Below are 10,902 nucleotides of genomic sequence, written 5' to 3'. Positions count from 1 at the left end.
AAGGGGCTGACCACAGCTGGATTTCCCGGTAGAAATAACTCCACAGCATAAACTTTCATGGGAGGAAGGGCAGGGAGCAGCCGGGGTCTGTCTCATTCCCCTGCGCCACATCAGCAAACATATGCCCAGGCCAGCATGAATCAGCAGCGGCTGGGGGTAAGAGGCGGGGAACATCTCAGGTTGTCACTGGTAAAACCCAGGGGAAGTTTTTTGGGGCTGGAAGAAAAACAAATACTGGGCTAAACTAATTCACCGAGGACTTCTGGTCCTCTTGCTCACTGATGATTTGCGTAAGAGCAGCAAAAATGGTCAAAGGGGAAAGAAAGAGGAGGTGACGAGCATGACTCTCCCGAGAGGAGTGGGGGAAGATGGCTTTGCCCCTGGCAGTGATGCTGTTTGACTTTGTGGCATTTCTTTTGTTTTCCCTCTCTGTCCCAGACACCCAGCAGGATGGGGCCGGGCTGCCTATGTGGCATTGGCATGAGCCCGTTTTCTTTGCCAGGGCACGGTAGGAGCCGCTTTCCCAGAGCAGCCACCGGGCTGGTGGCCGCTGCCCCTCTTCCTGATGGGGGGTGGCTGCTGCAGCATCTCCCATACGCACAAGAGTGACTGCAAGCCACAGGGTGGGAAAAGAGGACCCGCACGTCCCAGGTTGCCGTTTCTACGTTTCCACCAAGACTTTTCCATTGGCCAATGCTGTGCTTCTCCTCCCTGTGATCTGCCATTGGTTGCAGTCACCAGCCAGAGGGTGCAGCCGGTGGGTTGCAGAGGATGCTCTCGGCCACCACAGGGTGAGGTTGCAACCATGCAGCCACCTTGCCAAGCAGGGAGATAGCAGGAGAGATGGGGAGGGACTCTTTATCAGGGAGTGTAATGATAGGTAATGGTTTCAAACTGAAAGAGGGGAGATTTAGACTGGATATTACAAGAAATTCTTTACTGTGAGGGTGGTGAGGCACTGGAACAGGTTGCCCAGGGCGGTTGTGGCTGCCCCATCCCTGGAGGTGTTCAAGGCCAGGCTGGATGGGGCTTTGAGCAGCCTGGTCTAGTGGGAGGTGTCCCTGCCCAGGGCAGGGGGTTGGAACTAGGTGATCTTTAAGGTCCCTTCCTATCCGAACCATTCTATGATTTTATGTCCACCCTGCTGAGAAGGCGGCACCATGTGCTTACTGCGCTCACCAGCTCCTTCTCTACAGGATGTGGGTGGCAATGCTGTCTCTGTTCGGTGCTTCCCAGGTCATGTTAGCGGTTGATTCCTTCACCCTGCCAAAGCTTGCTTGTGTGGTGGCGCTGGGAGGGGAAGCCAGTAATTTTCCACTATCCCCGGCATCGGGAGGCACTGAGCAAGCACTGAAAACCTGGCAAGGCTCCATGGCGGGTTCACACCTATTGCTTTCGCAAGACGTGCGATGATAAAACCCCGAAAGGCAAAGAAAGGCCATTGCTCTGATTCACTTAGCATCCTGCAAGCTGTCTTGCTTTGTTCCCTCTCTTTTTTTTTTTCTTTTCTTTCCCTGTTTTGGGAGAGGGGCGGGGGGGTGTTTCATGTTCCCAGGCTATTTCAGGCAGTCGCAGCGTTAGCATCTCAGGTAGCATGACCCAGACACCCAGCTCCTGTCCCAGCACTTGCAGTGAGCCCAGGATCTGCATATTGGCTGTGACACTTCCTAATTGCTCAAGATGGATTGCTTAAGGAAAAGGCCTCCATATGGTCCACAGGATTTAATTTTTTTATTTCCCCCGTCCCCCCCTCCTTGCTTCTACAACTGTTGCAGGAAAATATATTTTTCCCCCTGTTTGACATATACGTAATCTTCTTCTGATACACAAATGCCAGATGGCACAGCAAAAAGATAATAAACGTGTCTGCAGCCTCCGACAGTTAAGTCTGGGAACCTTGAAAATGGCTACAGAGGAGCTGGGAGTGGCTGGGCTAGGGTTTTTTGGGGGGCTTGTTGAAGATGGAGTGTGTCATCAAAGGTGGTCAGGGAAACCTGGAAATGCTCCGCATCTGCCCCACGCCTGAGCCCCGCTGGGCATCCCGGTCTGGGATCCGCACTGCGCTGCTTTCAGTGGTGAGCAAAACTGAGGAAACCCGAACGGTGGAGAAATGCTGTTCTCAAAACTGTCTCTGGGAAGGGGCCCTGAAATGCAAGGAGCATCAGGGAAAGAAAACTCCAGAAACCCGATGGCAGAAAGCTCGTTGCAGCCAGTGGACATCTAATGGCTGGGTTTGGACTGACTTTGGATCTGGTATTTAAATCCCCTGGGAACGCTGCTGTGACCACAGTCCCGCCTGCTGCAAGGCGGTGAGCAAGGGTGAGCGAGGCGGTCTTTAATTTGGCTAGGAGCACTATCCTGTAACTGTATTACCATATGTAAATGTTGCTTAATGTTAATCTGCTAACATGCTTTCTCTAATTACGGGGATGAAAAATGACTGTCATCTTGCTTTGTGCTCTGAGATAACCTTGGAAACATGGTCTGTCACCACAGCAAGGAATTTCCTCCCGAAACCTTTGTTTAATAAACAGATACAAGAGCAATCAGGTTGCAAAGCACTTTCCTGGAAAAGGGCAGATTAATTTTTTTCTCTGCTGAAGCTGCAGGGGGGAAGGGAGGCCGCCTGTCTTCACGTGTTAAACCCCTTTTCACGCTTGGCGTGGTGCCTGGCTCACGGATGTGTTTTCCTGCCCGGGTGGCTGGTCCTCACTGGGGCCAACCTTGCTGCCGGCTCGCTGCAGAGGTGCTTTCACCAGCAAACACCTCTGGATGCTTGGATTTCTCTACGCTGGGCTTCACCTCTTCCCTACCGTCCATGGGGGACGCAGGCAGGGATCAGGCAGGACCTCCCTGCATGCGCCCCGTTACTCGTCCCCCTGCCGAAGCATCCCATCATTTCTTTCTTTTATCCCTAGCGGGCACCTTCCGGAGCTGCCTGCCCCCCCATCAGCCCTCATGCCATAGCTGAAGGCCTCCACAAACCCATTTTTTAGGAGAATGAATGGTTTCTGGCCTCGTCTCAGGACCAGCAGCACATGTCGCCTCTTGCATGCTGCTCCCTTGGGGCAAAGCACACCTGCAACGAGCTCGGCTCAGCATCATGCTGCCCGCATTGAGCACAGGTCAGATTAGGGACCTCCGGAGGTCCTTCCTGGCCAAAATATCACTGCTGCTGACTACAAATACATTGCGGAGTGTGCTTGGGACTTCAGCGGTGGGAAAGGCTGCCCGACATTTTGGCCGGCCACTCCAGAGCCCCATCGAGGAATTTTCCACAGCCTTTGTACAGATAATCAGTCACGTCATCCCCAAGTAAGCTGATGGCCTGGGCATAAGGTTATGCAACTCGTTTTTAAAAGCTTTACCATAAAACGCAAGCTATATGGGAGGTGGAAGGGCAGGTAAACCTGCTTGTGCGTGAGGAAATTTAACTGGCATTTCTTTTATTATGCCTAGTCCAGAATAGCTGCCCACGCAGGCACGCGTTTTCTGGAGCAAGGGTTTAGCCTGATGCACCTGATGTGATCTTTCTGACGGGGAGGTGACAAGCAGAGAGGGGTGGGACGTGCCCGAGCATGAGGCTGCAGCCCTTCCCAGGTGGGACGAGGTCTCCCATCCGCGCAAGAGGAGGTTTTGCTCTTCGGTCTCAGCTGTCACCCGGGACCACCCTGGAGACCACGCAGCTTTCCTGCAGAAAGGAGCAGGTTGGACATTACTGCAAGTTCACAGGTGCCCTTCTTAGCCTGCGCAGGGCAAGTTTGCTAGAAATACCTGAAAGGAGGGTGTAGAGAGGTGGGGGTCGGTCTCTTCTCTCAAGTAACAAATGACAGGACAAGAGGAAATGGCCTCAAGTTATGCTGGGGGAGGTTTAGACTGGATATTAGGAAAAATTTTTACGCTGAAGGGATAATTAAGCATTGGAACAGACTGCCCAGGGAAGTGGTTGAGGCACCATCCCTGGAGGTATTTAAAAGCCGGGTAGACATAGTACTTAGAGATAGGGTTTAGTGATGGGTTTTGTCAGAGTTGGGCTGATGGTTGGACTGGATGATCTGAAAGGTCCCTTCCAGCCCAGGCAATTCTATGATTCTATTCTATGAATCTGCATCTGTCAGAGGGCCACCATGTCTCTCCAGCTTCCCAACAGCTGCTGCCATCAGATCTGCTTCGAGTAATGCATTTTTCTGCTGGGTTTTTTGATAGCTGCACCTCTCCTTGTGCTCTACTGTTGAAGTGAGGGGGGATTCATCCGCTGCGGGGTCATTGCACCCCATTGCTGGATATGAGCCTTGAAGGCTCCCTAGACCACCAAACGTGAGAGGGAACAGAAAAAGGAGTGAAGCACCAGAAGGACAGTGCCTGCTTCTCTGCAAATACTTGGTGCCATCACTCTTCCTATCATTTCCCAGGAAGCCCTGAACTGCTTTCAAACTTTATTTGTAACAAAAGGTGGGAGATGATTGCCACAAATAGCATTCTCCCTGCCTATGGGCACATAAGCCAGGGAGGAAATATTTGCTGGCTGACCTGCAGCCGGCAACATCTGGGCTTTTCCAGAGGCAGCTGCCAAAGTTTGCCAAGGAGACTTAGGGCAGATGTGCTGATGATTCAGGAAACATCCGACCGTGGGTGTTTTATGGGCACTTGCGGAGCGCTGCTGCAGATCTTGTGCTCTCACAGGGCTAAAAGACAGCTAAAAGCACTGGGAAAATGTTAGTGTCACTTATACCAGCTAAAGAGCTGTTGAGATGGCAAAGTGGTTATTAGATTTGTCCCTAACATTTATTAAGTTTGTGCGTGTCTCTGAGACAGATGTTCATGCTGCTCCTCTGTGCATCTTTGGCTGTGTCAGCTACGCCAAGGCATTTCCAATTATCCCGTCACCTCCCAGATAAGGTGGTCTCAAATAGGTCTTTTAATTTGGGGGCGGAAAAAAACCCCAAACCCTGAAGGAGAAAAGCAGCAGCTCAGCAATCCTGTATTTTCAATGGCCTTCGAATAGCAAATGCAAACTAGTGCAGAATTTCACTGGGATTTCTCCTCTGTGTGCCCTCCCTGCTTCCCCAGGCCATGTGCAGAAACGAGGACGGGAAGGCGCACGCAGCTCTGTTGCGTTGACCTGTGTCTTGGGTGACCTGGGGTTTACCGCTCGCTCAAGGAGTTCAGAAGTGCCTGAGGCTCTGTTTCAAAAGGCATTTCATTTCTACCAGGCAGGTGAATTTGGTGCTTAACTTCCAGCGAGATCTAACTAACCAGCCTAAGTGCCTCTACAGTTCTCGCCGGGAGCCTATCTATATCTTTAGGTAGAGCAATATGGGGGGAAATGTGGCTTTTAATAGCTTGTGAGTCACGGTGAGGCATGCCTGCGCTGCAGGCGAGCGGCTGCGGCTGGTACAGGACGGAGACAGACCCAGGCAACTTTTAAATGCTCCCACACCACCAGTGTCTAGCCGTGACCAGTCCAGGCAAACCTGCCCCGCTCCCCCAGCAACGCGCAGAGCATCCCGCAATCTAAAGGCTAGCAGACCGGCCTCGGGCTATAAAAAAAAGAAAAAAAAAAAAGATGGATTTACCAGTGTTCTGCTTGGTTTTCCCTCCTAACAAACGCGCGTTCTCTGGGAAAGCCATGGGCTGAACTCAACAGAGGTGCAGGGCTGTGGGGATGAGGGGAGCATGGAGCTCCCTGGGAGCTGCTGGAATCGGCATCAAAACTATTCAGCTGGCTAACTATGACAAGAATGAGCAGGTTTAAATTACAGCAGGAAGGACTTTGGTCAGACATCAGGAAACACTTTCTACCGGTAGGAAAAGCGAAGCACTAGCTACAGAAAGTAGCTTTGAGTGTGTCTCAGAAACCAACAGACTCTGAAAGGGAAACCGGGACATGCCTGGTGTGGTGGTGAGGTTAGTCATGGCATGAGGAGATCGATGTGCAGCTGTGGCTGAGCTCACCCCTGCAGGCAGGCTCTGAAGCACTTGCGTGTGGATCCTAAAATCAGTGTTACTTGGCACGAAGCTGGAGATGGAGAGCCTGGATGGGCTGCTGTGTCTCGTACAGAAAAGAAACAGAAAGCGGCCTGGATGGTGGTGGTGGTGATGGGGGTGGTGATGGGGATGGCAAAGGGGTTGGGGATGGAGGTGAGTTTGGGGATGGCCATAGACATGAGGATGGGAATGGGTTTGGGGATGGGGATGGGTTTGGGGATGGGGATGGGGATGGAGATGGGGCTGGGGATGGGGTTGGAGATGGGGATGGGGTTGGGGAAGGGGCTGGGAACTGGGATGGCGACAGGACACAAAAGCGTACCCGTAAGGCCTGGGGGAACACAGCTCAGTTCCCAGCTCCGCTGCACTTCCCACATGACCCAACAAACCCTTCAGCCTTGCTGCACATTCTTTACCCATCTATGCACTGATATTCTGAGCGCTGCCCTCCCTTGCACTGTCATTGTACATCAAATAAGCTGTTTAAACCCGCTAGCAAACAAGCCTTACAGAGATATTTGCTATTATTCCTGATTGTGTGGACTCCAGGGCAAACGATTATCATATTTTCCTGTGATCAAAATGTTAGTGGTTATCATAAAGGATGCTTTAGGGTTTGAGACAGATACAGACTCTTTTAACAGCATTTATTTCTGAAGAACCTTCATCTTTACTCTCTCTCATGACAGCTGGTTTTTGAGTCATGAGCTGGTTGCAATTACTTTGCTTTTGTGATTCCGTCTTCCACACACTCTTCCTGGATTCAGAGCCGCTGGAGGATGGTCACCTGTGCGGAGCCGTGCATGAAAATTGGATCCCAGCTGCAGGCAAGGCTAGGAGGAAGTGAACGTGGAATATTTCAATTTAAACTGTGTTTATTGTGCATTCTGTCACTGATTTGATGTAAAAAAATTTGCATGCAAATGACAGCAGATTTGCATCTCTCCTTTCATTGACTGCAGATGTTGAAAAAAAAAATATATTTGGGGGGTTGTAAGCTTTCAAAACATCTTAGAGGAGATTTTGGCGGCTGCCCTATTAACGCATCTATGTAAATGTGCTGACCTGCCCTGAAAACAGCAGGCTGACGCCGGGGCTTTTACACAGAGATGTTCACTGCAGCACTCTGTAGTCTTTGCCTTTCTAAGATTTCCAGCATAATTTTGGAAATATGTGGTGCTTACACCCTTGGACACAGAACCACGTTTCTTAAAAAAATTGATTTTTACATGGAAACACATGGAAGGATTTTTCTGAGTAGCATGGGGATGCTAGTTGGTTTTTCTTATAATGGTTATAACGGGTTGAAGAAAATTCTAAGCGAGGGTCTAAGCAGCCAGGAGGCATCCAGAGAGTTTTGGAGGCATTTTCTTCCATTGAGAGCAGCGGGCACCAAGACGAAGGCAGCCTTGGGCAAGAGTGGACTGAAATTGCTCATCTTGCCCTTGAATTGAGCAGGTGGTTGAGCGTATCTTTGGCAGCACAGGGGATGGGACGCGGCTCCGCAGGGCTCCCCTGCCCATCCTGTGCCTGGAACAGAGCCACTTCCTGAGACCAGTGACCGTGGTCCCTGGGTTTTGTGCAGAGCAGGTATAAAAACCCTTCCCCTGTTTTCTGGGCGGCCCTCATCTGCGGAAAACCTGGGCCTGCCTATCAGGGGACCGGTGCATATTTACATCCATGCTGTGTACACACAATTACCCGGTGTGGAGCGGGCTGCTTTGCCTGTGCTATAAGAGCTCCCGGAGCAAATTTGCAGCCCCAGCAGGACTGGGGAACAGGGCATGATGTGGGTCCTGAAAGCCACCCAAACACTATCTGGTTTCCTCCCCTAGTCTCCTGAGCAATGAGTTGAAAATTTGGCCTCTCGTTTGACTTGATTAATTCCAGTCGCCTGTGCTTCAACCGCTGTGTGGGAATCAAGGACTTTCTTTTTCCCCTGTCAAGGTATTTTTGACCAAGGAAGCTAGAAAAATGACCAAAGGGAAAAAGAAAAAAAAAACACAAAGCAACGAGCAAACATAAACAGGAACAAGGCAGCTAATGAACCAAGCTTTGTGGAGGTTGCTGAGGCTCTACAAAACATCGACAAAAAAGTTACTCTTCTAAAGCTGCCAGATTTAAATAAGATGCTGTCTGTGTAGAGTTTTTTTTAACATTAGCTCTGCATCTGTCTTCAGCTAAGAGATACAAATAGATTTATACCTTTCTCTCTATGTATATGATTTTATATATAGGTGTGAGTGCACATTACGTGTATGCACGTGTATGTGTATATAAAATATGCACACTCGCGAGACAGAGCCATCCATCTATCAAGTTATTGGCCTATCTTGTGCTCATTCGAGAAAGGGTTTAAAAGGAATTGCCTAAATACATAATACATGCTAGGCTTTTTTTCTTTTTAAGAGATGAGTCAAGTCAAATGCTATGATATAAATTTTTAATACCCCTATGACCTGATTTTTTTTTCCTCTTGTGCAAGGAAGTTAACAATATGAAATGTCTTTCTGTTGTCTCTAATCATGGGCTGATTTGATAAGCTGTAATTATTATTCATATTTGAAATCTGCAGTTAGGGAGATGCAGGAGGTGTGGGGACCATTGGGATGTTTAGGTTTATTATTATTTATTACTGCTATGAATAAAAGAATAATGATTTCAGAGATTCTGCCAAGTAGTTCAGTCTGCAAATTTAACCCTTTTTAAAGCTGCTGCAATCCATTTCCATCTGATGGATGCTGGTAGTCTCTTTAATCATGCTTTTTGGTTCCTTACTCCATTGTAGGGGTTGGAAAACTGGAAGAAATGGAAGGAGTGATTTTTGTAGGCCCCATAAAAACTCACTGTGTTTGTTGTTCGACCTTCGGCCCTGTATCTCCTTAGGAACACTGGAAGAATACTGTGCAAGGAGTAGTTATGTCACAGCTGCTGTTGTCGTTATAACTATTCATCATCTTACCAGATACAGTGTTCAAAAACACATGGTGAGGAGAGCGAGAGTTGTGATCCCTGTTATTATGGATATCCACAGCTTTACAAATGTCTTGTCAAAGGTGAAGTGGTTTGTTAGGTGGGAAACAGTGAACAGCATCTTCAGTTCAAGATCAATATGTGCTTGTGTTCATTTCGGCACTGGTCCTCGTGTCCAAACCTGTAAGTATTTGGCCATCTGGGAACAATTGGTGTCCTTGAAAATGTCCCAGTGGCTGCACTGAGTTAGACTGAATGCCCGACTCGCACCGAGGTGGAAAGACAAGCGGAGGTGGAAGGTAATTTTTAAGCCTCTGAGATGTCTATGCAAAAGAGAGGACACACGTAAAATGGGTACCTACCAAGGTGCTGGAGGTAGTGGGTCAGTTGGATGTGATTTAGGTCAAGGAGAAAGTGGAGAAGATGGACCCCATCTCACCGCAGGGTTTTTGCTGTAAATACAGAGCAATACTTTTGTTGATGTTGGCACAAGGCCCCCAGGATTCTTCAGGGAGAGAGTGGTGGAGGTGAGCTTCTCCTGGGTCAGGTCTGGTGTGCACCACTGCCTCTTCTGCCACTTTCTCCTTCTCTGAGCATTGCTACCAAGCACCCCCAGGCTTCTCACTTCTGCTTGCCATCCTGCTCATCTCGGCTCACCACTTTTGAAATCGCAGCTCGTAAATACAGATCTGGGAGTTTTTGCTTTAGCCGTGCAGACCTGAAATACCGCCTATGGCTCCCAGTCACCATGTGAGGCGGTGCCAGAGCCCTGGTAAAAGGAGTAGATTTAGTAACCAAGGGGGTAGTCTTTAGAGACTTCACCTACCGTCATGTCATCCTGTGTACAGCTAGATCCATCAGTTGAGAACACCAGCCTACAACAGGTCCCTCAGCAGATTCACCAGAGGATTTCTGGCACCTCTCAAAACCACATTGTTTGGATGCTGGGGTCTAAAGAGGGTTTTGAGGGTATAGCGTTGGACACTGGTTTGAACATAAAAGTGTGGGGATAAGTTCTCCTAGATATCCTCCACATGTAAAACACGATAGTTTTAGCTTGGATGAAGGAAAGAAAGAGCAGTGTCTGCAGAGCCCTTTGTTGCTTTCAGATCCGGAACCAGTGTGGCATTGTCCCAGGAACAAAACAAACATGTTTGTAGGCTACATGGATTCGTCTTTCAAGTGATGTAAGTGCTTTGGGCTGCTCCACTTACAGCCTTTGACATCTGTGGGTGTATGGGTGCAAATACATTGCTTATTTTTTCCCATTACCCTCCCAGAGTCAGAGCCAGAATTACCTTCAGTCATAACTCTCTCCTGTCTCCCTAAGTATAGACTGTCCTTGAAAGAGAAATGAATACATCTAAGTAACATCCCTTCTGAAAAATGTGGGTGTAGATTCCAGGAAAAGATGCTGTCATAAAACTCATAGCTGTAGGAGGCTTAGCCATGTGATGGCCAGAAACACCAGAAGGAAGAGCTCTGTAGCCATGGCTTGAAAAATACTTGATCAGAAGCCTGAAATGTCACTCGGTGGAAGGAAGAAAATCAGCGTGATGCTCACAGGGAGCAGCCTGGTGCAGCTGCCCGTGGCTCGCAGTGGGAACCAACTCCTGAGCATGTGCCTTAGCAGGCTTTGGTGTCTCTTGCAGAACCTCTCGTACCCACTTTCTACCCAAAGGTCTGTTGGTGGGTGGAAATTTTGAAGATGGCAGTAAGAGGCTGGGAGGGCCAGTGAGGCTTTGGGGCAAGAAAAGCTATGGCATTTCGGTGCCTTTTGCCCTATTCTCAGTTTCCTGAAGCTGTATCTTCTCCGTGACATATTCAGAGGCAAGGAATTAATCTCAGAACATAAAAAGCTTTTTCAAACAACCCCATTTAAATTAAATCAAAGTCCCCTGATGTTGCGGCTTTATATCTCTTTGTCTGTTTTGAACGTTA

The sequence above is a fragment of the Chroicocephalus ridibundus genome, chromosome 7 (genome assembly GCF_963924245.1).
Source record: "Chroicocephalus ridibundus chromosome 7, bChrRid1.1, whole genome shotgun sequence".
NCBI classification, from domain to species: Eukaryota; Metazoa; Chordata; class Aves; order Charadriiformes; family Laridae; genus Chroicocephalus; species Chroicocephalus ridibundus.
This window is presented reverse-complemented; position numbering follows the sequence as displayed.